General features: G+C 42.7%; 1 protein-coding gene across 1 annotated transcript in view; it reads right to left on the bottom strand.

The window, feature by feature from the left end:
- LOC112561598 overlaps positions 1-14,662 on the bottom strand; it is a 38,934-nt gene extending 24,272 nt beyond the window's left edge. The window contains exon 1 of the mRNA XM_025234170.1: positions 14,229-14,662. The gene's annotated coding sequence lies outside the window, so the exon portion shown is untranslated. The remainder of the gene's footprint in view (positions 1-14,228) is intronic.
- Between the last annotated feature and the right edge of the window lie 3,085 nt (positions 14,663-17,747).

Genomic DNA, 17,747 nt, shown 5'->3' with positions numbered 1-17,747 from the left:
CGCAAAACCTTTACATCCTTTAATTTCTCATATAAACTGTAGCTAAGATGAAAGACTTTGGTTCTTCTTCCTCCGTGACATGTCATCACAACACGAAACAATAAAATGCATTTTCACCACAAAGGGTGATTGGAATGGCAAGCTCGATAAATACAATAAATGCAAGAATCAGAACCATTCACAATTAATATTTTTTACAATGCATTAAGGCGTAACTATGGACACCACTAACAATTAATTCCTTCCCACTAACCATGTCATGTCCACCTTCAATCAGCAACAAGACACGCAGCGCTGAGTGAGAAGAAAGACCAAACAAAACAAAGCTTTTATGATGGCTTATCTGTAAAGCTTTTTTGTTGCCATGCTCTTAACATAAAGGTCTCAGACACAAGATCTGATGGCGTGTGGTTTGTTTTTATTGTGTGGTCAGTCTGAACCGAGTAGCCAAGCACTTATGTGAGAAATAAGATACTTTAATCGAGAACCGGAAAGGTTCTGAGGAAATGTTCAGATTTTTTTTATTGGTTGCACATCTTGCACAATAGAAAACGACTTGCGCAATGACTACTTTGAGAATGATGTCTCTTTTACTACTTCCACCTTTATTTTACCATCTCTCTCTCTCTCATTCATTAACATACTCACATAAATAAACATACGCACAAACACACAGACACTCAGTAGACACTCATGAGCGTAATATACTCATTGTACAAAAATTGTAAACCTTTACAATCATTCCAAGTGATGTACATTGCTGGCTGTCTTTTATATTATATGAACACATGCACTTGGACCACAGAGATGAATCGGAGAAAAAAATATTGACCAGGTCGAAGTCGTGTTGATCACTCCATTTACAAAGCTAACATTCTGAACTTTGACACCATAAAAGCAAGGGATGGAGCTAGGTGGGGTAGGGGGAGACATATTAGAGGGATGGAGATGAAAATACCAGTAGACCATCTTCACAAAACCAGACATCATCGATCTGTATTCCATCAGTCAATGAAAAGCCGCGGAGGGCAAACAGAAATTCGGACACATGGACCAGACACTCGTACAATCTGTCTTGGAGCGTGTTCTGAATCAGGGACTGCTGCAATTCCATCACTAAATTGAAGTTTATCTCTATATCTACACCTTCAAAACTCACATCTCTGCTGAATTGATGAAGTTGGGGGCTTTAGAAGCTTGGTTGCCTTGCAATCTTCCATGAAGATCGAAGTATTCGGACAATGCAAGTTTTGCGATTAACCGGAGAAATCGGACGAAGAAAGAGCCAAGAAAAAAGTTCACATAACCATTAACATGTCAGTTGATATTATTTTGATTGCTGCCAGCTTCCGGGAAGGACCTTAAGGAAAATGTAAGATGAGAAATTTGCAAAGTTCGTAGATGACAGAGATAAAAAATATCTTACTGGTGAACAAAAAGAAGGATTAACATTATCATAGTCCTGGGGATAGTCATAACAACACAGAATAAAGAACATCAATAGAACCCCTTTGATGTAGTATTAGCGGGATTTCTGCATTCTCATTAAATGTGCCTGACAGGAATTCAAGCTATTTTTATTAATAATGAATTGGAAAATTGCCGAGAGAAGACCGTGGAGGAACTAAAGAGTTACAAATATGAAGAAGATGATAGGAATGGCTTCAAGTTTCCATTGTTGACATTGCACAGAGCTCGTCCTTGTTTGCTGGTAAACTCCAGACAGCAGATGGAGTAGATAAAATGAACCTCGTGTTAAGAGTCTATCGACGTGGAGGTAAATTCAAGAAATGAGGTTTGGAGGTGCATTGAAGTTTGAATAGAATAGTTGCTGGTGGAGACTGCAAAAAATTACTTTTAAGAAAATACTGTTTTGTGAAAATAAACACAAACTAGACGAAGCTGAATCAAAGCTTACTTACAAAGTGTCTGATCTCTTTTCTCATACACTAAGCTCGTTCATTCCTTCTTACCTTTTTCTCCCTGGTTTATCTATTCCTTTTTTTCTATCTCTCTCTTGCTGAACTTTTGCACTTACACAAGCATGCACACACAAATTAGTGCTAGGTGAAGCAGAGCTACACGTGCACGATCACACACAAAGCAGCGCAGAGTGAAGCTGATTACAAGGAAAGTATCAGCGTCTGAAGCATCCTTATCTCGCAGGGGTCCATGGGAAGAGTCACGTGTGGTATGTCCGTTGCCCATCAGATAACCACCGAAGGTCGCTCAGTCTCGTTTTCTGCTCAATTCGCAGATCGTCGACTCCTCCCTCTACCATCCCCCAGCACTCCCCACCTTTAAAATGACCGCTCGCTGAGTCACAGTCCATCCGACATTAACTCCAAAGGAACTTTGCAATATGATCCATGTTTCCCGTTTATCAATCGGAAGTCATCATTCAATTCAGGTCTTCTCCTGGAGATCCTCCCCCCTCCCGGTTCGTCCCCAGCCTGCATTATTCTTTTTCTCTCTTTGTGGAGAGACAGAAGGACCGACGTGTCATTATTTGGTGAACCAGCGGGAGCTGGTTTGGTGGCGATGACAGAAGAAAGCATTTACACAATACAATGCGTGTGAACCCGTGTGTGATGGTTTGCATGCTTGGTTTCTCTACTTCCGTCGGAATCACACAGACAGAAGAATTCTCTAACAAAACAAACTCCCGGAAACTCCTTGGTTTCCTTGTTCGCCTCCATTCCTCTAAGTCTGGGATTCCTACTCTCAAAGACAGCTTCTTCAATACATCATGAGCTTCTCACCAAGTTCCAGCCACCTGTAATCTAGTTGTGGTATTTCTATGTCACACTTCTAAGAACAGAAATACTACCCCACGTGAACTTAATAATTATTTACGTCTGCACTGTGTTGATACTTGATTTCTCTTTCTTTTCTTTTTTTTTCTTACATATTTCATGTCATGAGATTTTCTGAGTTGTATTTTCTAAACGACATATGAGCAGAAAGTAGATTATCTCGGAGTCAGTCGGTGAAATCTTGTTTTTTTGCCAACTACTGGTCTAAAAGCCGCCAGTGTGTTCACAGACAGCCACCCGGGAAAAACAGAGAAAGCGGGTGACTAGATGTGTGACTGATGTTTGTTGTTGTAGCGGCTAGGATTTCTCGCCCTGCACACAGAGTTGCTGTCATCGGCTGGAGAAGGTAGCATACATTATCAGATGGATGCGGGACTGTTCATCACTCTTGAAATTTTTTGAAAAACAGAAATACTGGATGGCGGGACGGGGTGAGGGTGGTTGCCAGTGTTTAATAACGAGTCCAGAAAGGAGGCTGTACCACAGTCACCTAGTCAACAAATGTGTGTATGTGTGACTGTTTTTGTGTTATTCAAGAGGGAATACATATTTATAAATGTATATATTTAAACTTCTATGGATTCAAATGCCTAAACACACACATTCACGCGATATGGTTTACAAGTAAGGCATTGTCTTGATTACAGTTTCATCGACTACATTAACCTTTTAAAGTCCTCTATTTTTAGCTGCATTCCTTCTCACAAGTCGGTCACAGACAAATATTAAAAAAAGGTCACGGACGAACGGAGTATGTCTGGAATGGTAAATTAGTAATGAAGCTTGTCGGCTCTCTGGGAAGTAGGTAATGGAATAAACTGCAAGATATAAGCAAAATATTTTGTATACGTATTGTGTCGAGAAACAGGACAGAGGGCGCTTTTCATGATTAACAGCAAACGGTTCTTTCTTTAGACTCTGACAAAAATTATTATCAGGAAAAACCGTTTCAAAATTGTTGACTTAGCAGAAACACGATTCCACGACGGAAGGAAAGATTTAGAAAGATAAAAGATAAGAATGAAACGAATGTAAGACTTCTCACACACTTGGTCTGTGACTTGCATGTCTAGAAGATTTATCATTGCTCAGCGTCAGACAACTGAGGCACTTGCCCTTTCCACAGGTAAGTAATATCATGAACGTAGATCCCTGACAGTTGCACGGACGATTATTTTTTCACTTAACTGCTAGAAACGAGGCTCCGGGACCTCAGAACTTCCGGTTAAGCCTACATTGGTTTTAGCGAAGGACTTCAATGGCTATGTGAGTCTGCAAGAGTAACATCAATAAAGAAACACACAAAAGGCGGTGATACTGCTGCTGGTAGAATGTAACTGCAAGTATCAAATCGTTCGGTGTAAACTTTTTTTCTCCGCTTCCGCGAGCAGGACATATCGACAGATGAAGACAAGTGACGAGCAGCTCTCATTCATTGCTACAGGCGCTAGATCAGACACAAGTTTCAATCTGTTGACAGCCAAGATTTGTTCAAGGCACTTGGAAGAAGAATGCCATTAAAAAGGCACTGATCTTATTTACTCTTGCTCTTCTTTATTCTGTTCATGTTATAGTTCGCGACTACAAGCGACAATTTTCACAGAGCCAGGATTTGCCATTAAAAAAATAAATTTAGTTATTAAAATCGCGTCATTCATTAAATTACTTGAGAAGTGTATCTTGATTAAATATTCTTCATATTGTTTTTAAAGCTCGCTGTAGATGAATAGGCGTAGAACAACGAAATACCCGATTTATATAAAAGAGAACGAGAGACCGAGGTAAAGCATATATATGCGAACACTTCGTGATTCTAGATCTAGAAGTTAAATACGATTCATATATTATTTATTATTTCATACGAAAGATTTCCGACTAGTGAAGCATACTTTGTGTTCTAAATAGATACAAGTTTGGTTAAAAGTGCAAACAAGCAATACAGTTACGGTAATTATATTGTTGATATCAAACGTCTCATTAAATTCCATTTTCGCGCTGCTATTCCGGAAGTAAGACCGGCCAGAGGCTCGCCGAGACTGACCGCGGATCACTTCGCAAGAGGCCGACAGTGTGTCTCGGCGTACAGACATCAGTCCACCTATCTACGTCCATGGTAATATCCTGAGTAAACTGTGAGGTTGTGAAGCGACACGCCCCAACCCTGGGGCTACAAATCCTCATCTAAGCAACGGACTTGTAACTTAGCTTTAATAAATAATCTCTATAAATTGACATTATTAAAATCATCTAATTTTGTGGCAGTTTACACCACCTTTTTGTGGCATAGATGGACTGATGCCAGAATAAATAACTTTGTCACAATAACTATGTACGTGGACATTATATATATATAAGTCTGTGTCACAGTCTACCTCTTCTATTTCCTCACTATCTTGCATAAGATTGCTTATATATATAACAATATGCGATGTATTTTTTTGTAGCCAGGGTCTGCTTCTGTAATAGAACGCAGAACACTTGGGTATCAGACGTACCAGGTACTACGTCTTTTGGTAGTCAGAACTTTGCCTTCCTCTGTAATGGTAGCCGAGTGATCAGATTACTAGCGTCCAAACCCGTAGGCACTGGGTTCAATTACCATGTGTAGCACGACGACTTTCCTGAATGGATTCAGTTGTCAAATGGGTACTAATTCTCAAAAAAGGTTGGGATGTTGAGGCTGAAAAGAGCAGCATCGTCGATTACAAAAGGCTGGCCTCAGGAAAAGTGAGTTCACACCCAAACTACTGAAAAGTTAGTGGACTTCATTTACTTTTTTTTAAACCTTCTTTAGTTCTTTTTTCGCTCTGAATCTCGCTACAGCAGTCTGCACTTTGCATCTGACATTACTGCCTGAGGTACAGAATGTTCCAGAGCATAATCGTTATCGTGGTCGAGCTCTACACACTTAGTCGGCCCTGCACTCGTGTTTTCAGTCCTTAGAGAGCTGCTAGTCGAAAAGTACTTGCTGACCCCTTATTTCCTGCAGCGCTGACCCAGCCTCTTACAGTGTTTCTCCTTCCCTTTGGCTGAGCCAAGTGTTAAATGAAGCATGAAAGGGTTGACTTCGAGGTCGCTTTGGAAATTTCCGATTCACACTTTTTTTTTTTTTTTTTTTTTGCAACAGGATTGTCCTGACGCTTTGCTATCACGTGATCACACAATTCTCTGAATCGGACTCAAAGAGCTGCACTCGCTCCGTCAGCGCTCAATCAACGCACGTCACTTCGCCGGTGTCCACAGCGACTGATCGCGGTCTGTTGGCAGCATGGCCGCTACATTATCCAGCAGTTGTGTAGCTGCTGACGGTTGGGAATGAGATGCATTTGAGATACGATGATCGTCCGCTGGAACAGCTGCTTGTGAAGTACAAACACCATTACGGGGTCACGTAAAGTGAATAGACAAGGGGAAAGGAGATTGCAGTGTTAATGCTAATTCCCCCAAGTGAGAAGGCTGGGAGCGAACGCAGCAAACAATAGAAAGGAATGAAAAAAGTAAGGAAAAAAGGGGAAAAAACTTGCTGGAAAAAGTGACCGAGAAATTATCTCTAAAAGGGAGAGTAACGGGGTCTGAGATTAATAATGTGACGCATCACACGCCACAGCTGGGCTGGGCATTGATTGTGTCCTTTCCACAGTCGCTGTCTGATATTACTTGCCAAAGCTTGAAAAATGAAAACGGAGTTTGACACTGAGCTGCAAAATTAGTTCCTTTTGGTAAAAAAATTCTTTCTTTCTTTCTTCTCGGATAATCTTGCCGATTTTTTATTCTCTGACGCAGCTTCTATTGCTGTCGTTAGGTGATAAGAAGGACGATGACTAAACCGCTTTTCCGGGCGTAGAACAGCGACGACTACTTAACGTGTGTCTGTATTTACTGGACTGCTAGCAGACGATTTTTTTCCCAGTTAACTACTAAAACGAGGCAGTTGTGTACAAAACTTCCGGTTTAGTCATATTCATTGTTTAGGCTCGCCGAGACTAACAGCGGAGAACTTCGCAAGAGGCTAAGCGTTGGTCTCGGCAGACAGCAGCAATCCACCTATACACATCCATGGTACAAGTGAACGCGTCTATCAGATGCGATTATGGGTGCCTGGTTCGTGATTCAGTTTGTATAATATTTTTATAAAGAGCTCCAAGAAAATCATTGGAAAAGCGCTATATAAATCTTCATTATTATCATTATTACTAGATTCATGTGTAACGGCGCCCATCACTGTATTCAATAGACTACAAATCTTTCTGAAACTCTTCCAACATTAGAAGGGTAAGCAGTCACCAGAGTGTCGACCAGTCATCAAACATCATTTCTCGGCGTAGCGTCAAATAAAACCCATCTTTACCCACTCATTCATTCTACCCAGGAGGTGCCTTGTGGGGCATTGACGATCTCTTGGGACCCAGCCCTCGCATGTAAACGTCTTTCGATACCCTGTCAACCCATTCAGCTCTTCTCAACGACTGAAAACCAGGCATCCAACCCTTTTTTAAACTTATGTAGGGTTTTGACAGATAACCGATCAACCGTCTCTAGTGAAGAATTTTGGGGGATGACCCTGGACATGGTATTCACATTAACAAGCCTCGACTCCGCACAAGATATGCACAGTTTATGGAGGAGAGAAGGGAGGTATGATGACCTTTCTGTAGAGTTCACGTGTAAATGTATGAAAGGCCCAACAGATTTTTCAGCAGAAGCATTGACGAAGTATGGGGGCGTAAGCCAAAACAGATGAGATAGGCATCTTGTGAGAGAGATCGTGAAGACGAAGCCAGACGTAGACAGACGTGTCCTGTTCTGTGCTGTCTACTAGAGCACTATAGGCCAGCCTGCGGTGTGCTGGTTTTTGCCTCGTTCTGGAAGAGCTTGTAACAGGATCCATCCACAGAGGTCGCTGGGGGATAATGGAGCGAAGATAACTGTAATGATCCGTCACGGTAACCGTTACATGACTGATGTCATACGTCACATGTGACGTTTTGTATGCAGTATGACTTTACGCTGTTGATGCTTGTAGAGTTGAGATGGGAGGCAACATATTTCTTCTTTCATTCTTACAACGAAAGAGTTAAAGAGAACGATAGAAGGAAGTAACTAAAAAGTAAAGTATTTTTTGCTGGTTTTTTTGTCTTCCTCTCTCACCTCTTGTTATACTTCTTTGTTTTTCTCCGTCTAACTCGCTTGAGTTCGCTCGCGTTCTCTTTAGAAACTTATCATGGTCAAGATATGACATTGTCAAAATTTTCCATTTTTTAAATACAAAATTCAAGCATTCCTTTGAAAATACACGGTGACATCACGGCCTTTTAGTTAATTATATCGGTTAGTCTACACAGATTGCAATCTGCTTCCTGGCAGACATTTGCTGTAGCTCGATTCCCAGAAATGTTCTGTTCCTCCTCCCCACCACAAGTGGTAGGTTTTCCCGTAATCTACATCTTGTTTGAGGAATTATCTAACCAAGGCGGAAGCAAATCATCAGTTCTGTGGCATTACACAAAACCACGAAACTCAGCCCGACAAATAAACTATGGAACCGGCGAAAAATGAGTTCCGTGCGCTTGGCAAGAACCTGATCCCCAGAACTTGATGCTATTCCCCACCAACCCCCTGTGGTCTTGGAAGCTCTGCTCTTTAATCAACGAAAACGTATCAAAAATGTTCCTCTTGGTATAAAAAACAAACAACAACCGCCGCATTTGTGTGGATTACATTGCATTATGGGACACAGATTGGTATTGATTGCACAATCTTACGTCACACAGTAAGAAAACCGTCAGAAAACCGAAGACATTAGGGAATGGATGGATGTGCAGCAAGACCTGTCTCCTTCTTGGCTCCCCGCCGAGCTTTTCAAAGTAAGTACACGTCAAAGCACGACTCCTGCTGGGATCCTTCATGGCCGCAAACATTGGAGGCAACGCGATAAAAGTTGATAAACTTCGCTGGTTTCGACTGGCGCCACCTACAGTTTTTTTTTTTTTTTAAGCAAAAGAGGTTTTCCTGCCTTCTCTCTCTATATATTACTTTATATTTTTTTTTAGGGAAACGTTTACGAAAAAAACGAGTTGTGGTGCGTGCTGTTTGTCGGCTCCAGGTACGTCCCTCGGACACACACTTGCCCTTTCGCATGACCTTATCATCGCTCGCGAGCGGCATCTTCGATTAAACAATCGCTTTGATCGCGATGAAGGTGGCATTGCCGGAGGTGCAAATGCTGCACATGCAGCAGGCTGCAAGCTATTACAGACCGCGTGGTGGCGGTGGATCAGCGGGATGTTGCTGTTGTTACTCGCGCTGCTGCTGCAAGCTGCCGTTAAGCGTTGCAGTGATGACGAACTCAAGGGGAGGCAAGGGCTGCGGTGCTAAGTGCTGGGAGTGCAACACCGCACACTCACCCTCCCCATGTCCTCCCATCCACTTGGCCCACAACACACGTCCGAGTGTAAACATACAGATTATCGTCTGAATCAGGTTGGATCATGAGAGAGAGAGAGAGAAGTAGAACAAACGAACGAATATTTTTATTGATTTGGTATCGGTCCGTGTTAAGAGGGTAAAATTACACGACTTTGTTACATTGGTAATGCATTAAATCAAAAGCATATTCATTGAGTTATTCATATTCAAAATTATGGAAATAAGACTAGTGTGTCATATCGTTATTCCTCCATTCTAACGCTTTGTAGAGGTAAATGAAAAAACGAGAGCGATGCTGGATTATTACCAACCTTAAGTACGGAAAATCTCGTGAGTCGGACATTTATAGAACTTGGGTGGAATATACTCTTCTCTCATATCGGTGTACCTCGGACAATCGTTGAATGTAAACATACAGATGATTATCTCAAGATAAGGTTACATCGTATGAGAGAGAGAAACTCGAACTCCTTTATTGAGTAAACGTGAGTAGAATCATCTTGACATCGGGCCTAAGGGATAAATGAAAAAAGTAAAATTACATTGCTAATACAAGTTTGCAGGACAAGAAAAGCCAATAATAAATAGTTTCAACAGCAGGTTGTCACTTTTATCAGACTGGAAAATGAGATGTAGAACCAGTGAGGCATAACAGATATTCGTTACAGAGAGAGAGAGAGAGCTACTAACCTGGATGAACATGTTACTACTTACTATCTTGTATGAAATATCAAAACTGGAGGAGGGCCATGTACGGAATACGATGATTTTTCTTCTTCTTTAGGAGCACAATATCAGGAACTTCACTTAAGCAGCTTAATAACATGGTTGAATTGTTCTTGTGGCTAGCCTGAGCGATAGTGTTACACTTTAAAAATAAATTATTTTGTGTGCGAAAGATCAGCACTCTTCCTCTCAAGAAAGGTCGAGGTACTCAGTACCTTAACCTTTCGGTAGCTTGGGAAGTAAAGCCAAATTTTTGTGAGGGGGCTGGTTGTTTTTTCGCCATTTCTGTCTTACCTTTCCCACCTCTATGGAGTCAGGTACCCGACAGCTGGGTCACTGCGCCACATGGGCATCGAATCAGCATGCCTTCGGATTTGGACGCCACTACTCTAACCAGTGCTTCAGCCACTCGCTATCCGCCTCCGGCTTCTCAAATAAACAAATGAATAAACAATATTTTTTCAGCTATTTGGTTCTCTTTATTATCTGAAGGTGTGTTCTCTTTCTCAAAACTCTAGCCACTTATCTCTCTTTATTACCTCTGAGTACTTTTGCCCTCGCAGGTGTAGCCTGCTTGTTGGACCGTGCTGCTTTGAAGACAAGAGTTATGGATCCGTGTCTGCGTCTGTGTTTATCTTCAGTTTAAATCTTCCGACCCCACGGGAACCTACAGAGGGGCCATCGATATAGACCAGACCAGACCCCAGATTGAGACTTCTCGGTCCTATACTGACATCAGATACTTTCGCCTGTTTGTTTAACACACTGCTACCCCAGAGGTAGCCTTACCTCTTTTTATTGTTTCGGCCCCAGAAGTCACTCCTCGAGTTCCTTGTTTGTCCGTTTGACACGGAAAGCTGTGTTTGTTTGTAGAAATGATAGCTGGACTGTGTAACCATCTGCACGTACCTCCACGACCTGTCTGTCACAGGCTTGCCGCCCGATGCTTGCTCACAGCGTGATGAACGACGCTAACCACTCCACCACAGGTTTCCATTAAATTCCCAGGTTGACGCTACGTCACCGGAACACCTGGCCGTGGGCGTGCGTCACCTAGACTACGAACAGGAAGATAACCCAAGATTTTAATGAGTGTCGAAGACGCAGGAGGACTGTAGTGTTGGGGGAAGGAGAGAAGGGGGAGAACCCGGAAGTAGCTGCAATGCGCATGTCTAGTCCTAGCCTTCTCATCTAGAGCTTCATTTGAGATTCTGTCGCGAGCCTCAGTTTCCAGCTGCCGATCTTGCAATTTTATTATCCGTGTGAGTGAGTGATGGGACGCACCTAAGAAATGTTGCAGGTCGGCGTCAGTCTCTCTAGAGACGCAATGGAGCCCCGGTGGTAGGCAGGCGACAGGAGGATGCAACCTGTGGTCGTTCCGCATGGGCTGGGACACTTTACATATCAGCTTACAATCCTTTGCTAAAGCAAGATGGCTGGTATCAATTACAGACAATGGCGCACACATACGGACACATGACCGCGACGCTTGCACGTAGACGTAGTCACGTGATACGGCGTTCGAATCGTTTATCCCCCATCCGCATGTTTAGCCGTTCATTCCGATTTGTCTCTCAATTATTTATGGTGTCGATACAACATATTTGTGCGAGAATTAAATGCAGCTCACTCATCAGCTCCGTCCCTTGGGAGTCATGGCGGTGTGAAGTGTCTCTCACATCTTTATTCACCGGCCGCAAGCGACGACGAAGTCTTATTAAAAAAAATGAAAGAGTGGATATTGTTTAGATTATGAAAGGTGTGGCGCAGCTTGTGAAGAATAAACATTGTTTGAAACCGAACCTTGTACCTCAGCTGTGCAACACATTTTTGTTGCAGACCTCACTGATAATGCAGACAGAGAAAACTGTGTGGGTGGGAATGGGGAGAGTGGGTTGTCAGTGGGTGAGCTTGAAAGAGTGTGCTTGTTTGTTTGTTTATCAGCATGTTTGAGAGAGAGAAAGAGTAGAGAGAGAGAAAACTCTTTGGATCCAACAGAAATGTCACTGCTATAAGCTATTTCGTTGCAGTTCCAGTTAGAAAAAGAACATGAAAAAGAAAAAAACGTAGAAAAATATATTGAAATGCACAAGGAAACGAGTGAATGAAACACAGAAATAAGAGGAAACGAGGAAGCAGAAGTCAAATAGAAATAGAGTGAAGGACGAGGCGGTGCAAGACAGAGATATATAGCAACCGGAATTTCCCCAAAAATTCTGTTGTAGGCGGGATGGCGGGATGGCGGGTAGATGAAGCATGGAATACTGTGTTGAGTCCATGATTGTCTTTGTGTTAGAACCTTGAATAAGATTACATTGTAACCATGGTCACAGATAATGTGTTGATGTTAGCGCTGTCGTGTTTTATTCGACCCTTGATTGCCGTCTGTCTTAGAATTAAACACAGAAACGATTAGGTGCCCTGCAGACAAGAGAATACGAAGGAATCCATTTTACGGTTGCATGTATAAAAAATAAGCGAGAATAAACAAATCATGGTGGAGAGCCAATTAGCGGGGTGTAACACGCCCTCGTCACCACTGTGTTGAGAACTGGAAGTTAATGGTTTCTAATCTAGTCCCGGGGCACACATTTTTTTTTCTGGAGGTGGCAACTTGGGGCTCATATATGCCAAGGAGCGGCCCGGTGGCGCAACGGTTAGCGCTGTTAGCGCCTGTCATCAATACAGTAAAGGTTGGCTGCCCAGAGTTCATTTCTCGTCTCGGGCATCTGTTACAAGTTGCCATCAAATCCCCCCCCCCCAAGACTATGCCAAAGTGCCTCGTCGCTGATGAGAAATATGTGTAGAATCATTTTGTTCTCGCCGTTCTGAGATTTCAGAAACAGAAAACACGATTTTTTTTTGCTATCAGGTTATCTTGCTTCTTACATAGCCCTTGTTCACAGGTATGACTATTGGGTGGATTTCTGCGGGTACTACAGCTTCCTCACACTTTGTATATATATCTTCTCTACCCAGTAGGTTTAAGTACTTCCATGCGATGTAAAGCAACCCACCAGCCAACACTAGGAGAGATTATACAGGTGATTATTATATGAGAAAAAAACGATCACTGCGCAATATGAAGATTGTCTCCCCCCGCCGTCCATAGTAATGCTAAATAAAATATCCAAGTATGTTTAATTTAAGTGGGTACCGTGCAGCATGGTGCAGGAGAGTTTTGTATTTACCTGTATCTACCTGTGAGTAGATACTGTGCATGGCTCTCAACACTCTATAATCAATGTGCACTCATTTATAAAAGAAAGAAAAGAAAGTCCCGTGCAGGGTTTCCTTTGTTTCCTACAGCTGCTCACAACGGTGATGGGGAAGGAGGGGAAGGACTGGGGGAATGGGCTTGTATACAATGTGCAGGAGGGATTTTTTTGAGAAAAACAATACAGTTTGGCAACATGTACAAACTGCTGCCATGAGGAATGCTAGTACCTGTCTACCAACACGCTGACAAGAGACAATACATACAAGAATTCTCTTCTTGGCAGGAATTTTGTCAGTGTGCACCTGACTGACCTTCACATTTGGAAAAAAAGACTGTCAACAAATCTTTGACCCTGACCAGAGACCCAACTGTAAATACATATTTGTGTGTGAATGTTTTACTACAGCTTCGCCAAGGGCAAAGTTTGGCATATTTGCGCAGTAAACAATCAGTTTATGATCTCGAAGCTGTCACTGTCTCGCCAGTGAGGTGTCTAAAATCGTTTGTGTAAAACCTTTTTCTGGCGCCGATAGAATTTTTTTCTGGAAAGTTCTTGAGAAGAATTGTCGTCCAAACAAGTTAGTGAGTTGCGGACGGAAAGGTCGAAGAAACCAACGCACTGAGAAAGATTTGGTTTTGAGCCTTTAAATAATGTAGGTGGTCATCTAATATAAATAAGTTGATCAAAAAGTCATGAAGTATTTTGACTTAAATATAATTTTGCAGGGGAGGTGGGCAGTTTGTTAACAAGGAATTTGAGTCGAAATACAAAGTTTCCTTTACTGTTATAAAACATCCACCTTTGCCACACAAGCTTAATCGGTTGCACATGAAGCTCTGGCAGGACCATTAAGTTAAACCGTCTTGAAACACGTTCAAGAAACGGAGGGACGAGTACAAAGACTTCTTCCCCTACAACCATGAAATGTTTAAAATTAAGCTCACGAAGAAAAACAAGGAAACAAAATTCAGGTAAAATTATGTAAAACTAGATTCCCCCCTTCATCAATTGCAGGTAGACCACTAATAACGGTACTCACCACCGTCCTCAACACAGCCTCAGACGAGAGAAGACAGGACGTCCCCGCCACACGTACAGCCGGGCAACATGAGAGTCGGACACGTGCGACAGTCCAGGGTGGGTACTGCAGCTTCTCGCCTGCACCTCATGCTGCACTTCCCTTCCCCCTTGCCCCCAGCGTTGGCCGCACTCACACTATTCTCCAGCATCCGCAGCACGAAGGCCGTTGTGTCGTGCAGCGCTGCAGTGGCGCCAGGACACGGAGCCTGCAGCAAGGCGGAGTGAGGAGTGAGGAGGAATCGCTCCTCGCCGCCAACTCGCCTCGTTTTATGCGCGATATCGCCGCCTGCCTGTGAGAGCCGAGAGCTCCAGCCACCATCCACTGCTGCTGCTGTAGCAGTAGGACTGGTTGTAGTAGCAGCCAGCGAGTGTTTGTGCTTGGACACCAGGACACTTACAACCCACACACACACACACGGACACGAACTTACACTGACGCGGTAAAACACTTACACTAAGACAGTAAAACATTTACACACGGACACAAACTTATGATGTCGTGTCTCTGTATGTCTGTGTCTATATGTTCATGCCTTTTCCCGTATCTCCGACTTTGTCTGGGTCTATCATTTTTCCGATCATTGCCTCTCGCTATTAATCAAGGTGCATATGATTGCTTCCCCCATCTTTTTAGGTTTTCTTCTCTTACTAATGAACTGCTGCAGCTCCTGAACTGACTTCTTATAAGGCTTCGTCTGGCCTGATGGATAAAGACAATTGGCACAGCAATGTCCACGGACAATTGTCCTTGCCCTCCAAGTGAGAAGTTGCCATAGCAGGCCAGAATTGTGGCTAAAAAGTAGAGAAAGCTATGAATCCTTTTGAGAGTCACTTCGTCTACTTAAGTGTGGAGAAAGAATGAGAGAATGCTTGAAAGAAAGACACAGAAAAATGATAGTAGGCCACTAGATGTGTCGGAACCTAGAAGGTAATTGCAAGGTAAAATACAATTGTGAGTAAGAATCAGTCAGTAGTTACAGTTCTAAATTTCCATCTTCCTAGACGGTTGGCAGCAAATGTTACAGAAGTTCGAAGTTCTTGTTTGTGGTTTGTTCTTGGCGATTAAACAAACGAATGTGAATTTTTTCGAGACAGGTGTCGGAGTTTGGTTTGGGTACTTAGGCCATCGACATGATTTTTGCAGCTCATATAGTGTTCAGCAGCAACACATTTCTTTTTCTTTTCTTGCTCTTGTTTCGGTTTTTTTCCTGTTCTATTTTTTTTTGTTTACCTTTATTCTTTTTGTGTTGCTTTTCTTATCTACTCTTTTTATTTTGTTTGTTTTTTGTTTTTTTATTCCTTTTCTTTTTTATTGTTTTCTTTTTTCTCGTGTTTGCTGTTTTTTGTTTATATTGCTGTTCTTTTTTTGTTTATTTTCCTTGCCGTTTTAGTTCCTCTTTTTAACGTTATATTTCTTGTCCTAATCTCTGTGACTATCATTTTTATAATCATCATTTATTTTCTTTGTCATTCCTGCCCTCTAGATGAAGTTAAAACAGACTAATCTCACTCAAAACACCAACTCATTTCTGTCACACTTTTCTTTTGCAGATAGATTGGTCATTCTGCTGTACACATTAAAAGGCAAGCAAAAAAGAGATTTACTTGATTATTATCTTTGGCAACAGCCGATGAGTTTTTCAGGAAGTCGAAGTACTCTTGACAAGCTCAATCTATCATAGAGTGCCTCAAGGAAGTCCAGACTAGCGAGGGGCACGAACACACACACATACACACACTCCGAGTGCTGACCCGGTAAGAATCTTACTTCTTAGAAAATACAGAATGTCGAGAGTTCGTTGAATGCAAACCGTTCTTTCTTTGATTACACCCCACTAGGCCTCGCTCATTCGATAATGGCAGTCCGCTTAGGGCATCCGGGTAACTTAAACGGTCACATGACAGAGAAAATCCTGCAGACGGCAGCGGAGGCAAATGTAAGTGCTTGAAATGAAGGTTGATGTTTAGTTAGAGAAGATGTTCTTGCCCTGACTTCCTGCACCTGTGCTGCTTTCCTCTTATCTTTTGCAAATTTTTGCACTCTTATTTTAGGTCTATCCCACTGCAACATCATTTCTGGCTGATTTGAGAAAACTGCAATATTTCCCCACAATGTGAGTAGCTAACCCTTCTCAGAAGTGAGATACACGCCTGCAAACATCACCACGAACAGACTGGGAGTTGAACTGTCACCTCTAACGACCATAACCTGTGAGGTCACAGATCCGCCTCAGTAATTGATGGTCTCAGCCTCCTGGTTGCTGGCTCCATCTACAGTCGTGATGCCAGGGTTTGCGAGGTGCGAGGTCGATAGCACGCACCCGCACACAGACGTTCCACACAGACAAACGCACTCACAGAGATAAGACATTCCACGAACGGTGACCACGAAGGTTACAATTTAGAGGCGAAATTTCGCCTGCAGCAAACAGGGGCATTACTCTTGATAAACCTCGGCAGGAAATAGGTGGCACCACGTGCTTAATGTTGCGAGTGAAAAGGATGCAGCATCGTTACTCGCTGTCAAGTGCAGCACAGGGGAAACAACTCTAACGGTCTCAGTGAGAGTGCTCCCGCACGACGTCACCCAGTGTGCAATGGCGTTTGTCGCACAGCCGTGTGATCACGTGACGTGTCTGCACCAATGGCATCATGCGAAAGGAAATGCGAAGAGTTGTTTACCATAGTTTAGACCCGTGAAAACATTTGCAGCAGCGGTTATAATGAAGATGAAGAGGCGTCAATGAGGAGCGATGAATGTCGATAAATGTTAGCGCTTTTTGTGCATGGGCGCGGGCTTAATGGGGTATAACAGACAAATAAAACAAACGAGTGAAATATACAACAACACAGTTTCTACAATAAACACATGGGAGGGGAGAGATAGGGAAGGAGAACAAGATATTTAATATTAAATTAAGTTAAGCTAGTTTGGTGCAGGTAATGTAATAAACAGACATTCAGTCAAATACTCTGTGTGTGTATGTGCGCGCGTGTGCCTAAGATAGAAGTGGATACAAACAGAAAGGAATAAAGCAGATAGAGCGATTGTATAGAAGGAGGAAATGAGGAGATTGGGGACTGGACAAGAGAGCTCGACATTGCATGTCAGCCACACACTAGGCTTTTGGGATTGAATGTACGACAGTCGCAAACGATGGTTTGAGAGTAATAAGAGTTGTTATATGGCTATCAGCCAGGGGATGGGAGGATACTGGAATCACCGTGTCCTAGCAACTTGCAGGACCGTTTCAGGCACGACACCCAATTAGCCAGAGGACAGTTTCGCACTCAAGTTCGCTTCCCTTTGAGGGGAGACATCCTTGTTTTCCAGCAATATTTCAACGACCTTTCAGCAGGTGGCGGAGACGAGGTGCTTTCATTCTCATCTTTTATTTTTGTTGTCGCGGAACTCTCTCAAGTGGAGGGTGTCACGAAATGTTGTAGTGCTGCAAGTTCAAGACAGTATATTCTTTGT

The sequence above is a fragment of the Pomacea canaliculata genome, linkage group LG4 (genome assembly GCF_003073045.1).
Source record: "Pomacea canaliculata isolate SZHN2017 linkage group LG4, ASM307304v1, whole genome shotgun sequence".
In the NCBI taxonomy this organism is placed as follows: domain Eukaryota; kingdom Metazoa; phylum Mollusca; class Gastropoda; order Architaenioglossa; family Ampullariidae; genus Pomacea; species Pomacea canaliculata.
Note: the sequence above shows the minus strand (reverse complement) of the source record. Positions and strands in the feature narration are given on the sequence as shown.